We start from the raw sequence: 4218 nt of genomic DNA on the forward strand, positions 1-4218 counted from the left end.
AATTAAAGCAACCTACCCCCTACCCCCTCAAAAAAATAGGATGCAAACTGTTCCTACCCCTCCCGCTCATGTAGACGCTGGCTATATCTTTAAAAATCTTTGTTATTTTATCATATATATGACTACCAGTCATTCATTTACAAGCCAACACTTCATTTTTTCTTTCCACACTTGTTGGATCTATATAGTGTGCAGTGACTCCTGTGAATGAACTACAAATTAACATTTCTTAAAACTGTTCAAATAATTTATTCTTAATTAATTATTATACAAATTTAAATGTTAGCTGTACCTGCGATAGGCACTCCAACAATCTGCTGTTGTACATATTAGCGATGGTTCTATTAGGCTTTTTATGATTTCTTTATTTTTATCTTCCCATCTTTGGAAAATTCTACCAACCACTGTCTGTCGAAAAATTATATTTTTTTTGTGGAGCTAATGTTTTGATAATTTTTATATATGAAGGATTTTCAACAATTAAAAATGGCTGAATGCCTGCTAATAAAAGTAGTTATTAAATTATCTAAAATGGTTTCGATTAAAGTCTGAGGTCTCTTGGCAATAATATCAGTGGACGATGAGTCTAGTACAACATTTTCTTTAATAGATTTATTATCATTCCCCTTTTTATTTTTATTAACAGTGTTTGATGTTTTTTCTTAAAATTTAAAATTACAATTGTAAATATTTATTTAGTATCTATACCCTTAAATGTTTTACAACGTTGCAAGTTGAGGTAAAGTTAAATAAAATTTTAGAATTTTTTGGTAGACATGTCGAACATATTACTATCAGAGATTTGCTTTCTTTATTTTGAGATATTATTTTAAAATATCTATATAAATTGGCCATGGAAAAACATGTATAAACTTGTTGATGCCTCATTATTATTTTCTTCCTCCATCACTATTACTATTAAAAAAAAAATTTAAATTAGTATAATAAAATTAAATAAACCAATTTCATTGAAAATAAAAATGGCAGATTCTTTGAGATGGATTATAATATCGAAATTTGCCTAGTTTATTAATAAAGTCGGACATAATATTTAATGAATATTTTTATATATTTTTTTATATATGTTTTAATATTTTATATTATAATTTTTTGTTATAGTAGTCTTAATATTTTTTAATATATATATATAAGTTATATGCTCATATGAAATAAAATAATGCATTTAAGTATTTTTATTTATAATATAAAAAAGCATTAAATAAACAGTATCTAAAAACGGATATAGGTACTTTTAAAAAATCTATCTAGGTACAGATACCACATTTTTATAACTAAATACTTGTATCTATATTCTTTAACAAATCTGTGAATAAGGCAATTGAATGTAACAAATTTCCGTATTTTTAGCAGCAGGTTGTTAAAATTTTGGCAAGCCAGAGCTTATTGAAACTATTTATCTTAAATGCCATATATATTATTAAAAAATATTTTTAGCTTTCACCCTATCGGGGGGTAATCTCCTTAATCAAATTTATATTATAACGATTTATATAGAGTAAGTATTGTGGAATAACCTGGATGAAATTAACTATTAAGAAGAAACATATAGCCATTCGTTACTTGTTTAGAAGGTAGCGTGTAAGATGTTTTCTTTTTTTGAGTAACGGTAACGCGAAACTTTACTCGTAAATTTTCCTAAAGGAAAATAATATTTTATTTTTTAAAAAATATTATGATATATTTATGCCGAGTTTTAATTTAGATCAGTCACAAAAGTTTTTCATTTTGGATTAAATTTTTTACATTTTTATTGTTATATTTTGTACAGTCCTTGTCAATCTAATTAATATTAAATCAATCAAGATATTGTCGGTCTAGAAATAGAATGATCCTCTTTATATTTTTAAAATTTTTGAGTTAGAAGTTGAATTTAATTGATTAATAGTGGCCATGTGTTTTTTCATGCAATGTGTTATCTTTTCAATTTTAAATAATCATTTTTAAGCGCGTTATTTAAAATTTAAAAATATGATCTTACCTAAAATGTATTTCAGCATGTCTAGAATGCCTACTCTATGAATTCTAAAGATTAACGTTGAAAAAATAACACATTGCCGAAAAAAATTGTTGCTAACATCTATATATAATTTGGTTTTTTATAGTATTGTTACCTCTGTTTATTTCACGTTTATTTAAAAATTCCTAAAGTGTTTATTTTGCTCCATTTGTATTTTAATTTTATTATAAATTTCTCACAAAAATTTGTGAGTAAAATTTTTATATGAGTAAAAGCAGATATTTTGTATCCACTATAAAAAGTATAATGTGTCTGGGGAATATAAATTTTTCTTATTAATAATAGTAAAATATATATAAATAATAATTTACTAATCCTTTATGCTCTGATATACATTTACAATAAACATAAATAAAATTATAAAATATTTAAAAAAAATTAAAGTAGAAAATTATAAAGTACCGCCAAAATAATAATTGTGTAAAAATATTTACTAGAAAAAAAATTAATGATTAACATTATTTCTAAAACAAAATTATTTTCTTTTAAATTTATCCTCTTCAATAAATTATCTCAAAAAACTTTAACCAAATAAATTCTTCATGTAAATATACGAAAAAGTAAATTTACATATAATTAATCACAACAATAGGCTATCATTTAGAAATAGTATTCTAAATTATCTAGCAATTTTTATATTATATTAATATTAATTTATAAGTTTTTTTTTGAATCTAAACTTTGTTAATTTAAATTCTCTGATATTATAATTTATTTTATAAAGAATTTATGTCAATAATACTAATTTTTTTAGATGAAGATGATTTAAAATTTCCCAGACCCAGCATGAAATATTTTTTATAACAATAAAGAAAATCAAGGACAGTCTACACTTTGTAGGTGTAGATTGTGCCGTAAATCAAATATTTCAACCTTCACTTTTATGAATGGCAGGGCTCAAAGGATCATTGATGAAATCCCTCAACTACTTGAAAGTCGATTAATCAACCCGCGCTATTTTGGGTAATTGTCATTGGGTATATAAACATGTTTTGAATTATATTTATATATTTTTCAAGTACATTTTAGCGGCTTAGTTCTAAATTCATTTCATTGCGTCCCTACCCTCGTATTCTAACTTGCTTATCCTAGAGCATTGTAGTCAAAGCACAGATGACACCGTTCCCAACTCCAAGACAGGGAACTCAATTTTTATGGATGCATCAGATTCACATGATGGGATTTACGAAGAACTTATTGTAGGTTTTTGGAGCTTCTAATGAGGGAATTTATCTACTATTACCCCTTTTTTTAAATAATTTATTTATATAGTTTTGTTTCTCTTTTAAAAATAATTTTTGCATTATTTCCTAGAAATATTTTTTTTATTAAATTATTATAATTAAACAAGTTTTCACAATGATTATTTTCTAATCTTTTTTAAATAACACTTTATTAAATAACACTTTATAAAATAATATTTTGAAATATGTTTATGTAATATGAATTATGATGATATAAGTAAGAATAAATTGGGATATATAAATGTTTATTTCATGGACCTTTCAATTATCAAAGTAATATTTCATATTGAGTGTCATATTTTATTATCCGTTTGTTTCTTTTTACAACGTTTTATATGTGATATTTATTTAATATGTTAATATAAAATAATAAAAACAATCATATCAACGTTATTAATTTAAATTAATTTCTAAGTGTTAACAAAATAATAAAAGAAATAATATATAATATTATAATGTAAAATAAAAGAAATAATAAAAAATAATTGACAAAGTAAAAGGCTACTTTACGGTAATAATTAATTTAAAAATTTTGATACTTGGAATTTAAGCTTTGTAATTATATTATTAATTAATATTTATTTTAGTTATACGGGAATTTAGTTGATTCTCTACAAAAAATAGTGTTTACCGTTTGATACCAAATAATCAAATATATTTTTGAGTTTCTTCGTATTATCCAATAGAAATAGTGCATGACGAAATTTTAGATAAGCTGGCTCTGCACACTATTTACAAATTACAATAAAAACATATTTTCCCGCTCTTTTTGTAATTATTAAATAATAAATAAATAAATTTGTATATTTAAAAAACTTTATAGTACATGGAAACTAAAATAGTAAATGTAAATAATGATGATTTAATGATAAGACCCGATGAAGATTATTTAAAAATTCTGGAGGATATATGTCTTGATTTAAATCTGAATACCTT

This window comes from Gordionus sp. m RMFG-2023, chromosome 2 (assembly GCF_954871325.1).
Source record: "Gordionus sp. m RMFG-2023 chromosome 2, tfGorSpeb1-WG-v2, whole genome shotgun sequence".
Lineage (NCBI taxonomy): Eukaryota > Metazoa > Nematomorpha > Gordioida > Chordodea > Parachordodidae > Gordionus > Gordionus sp. m RMFG-2023.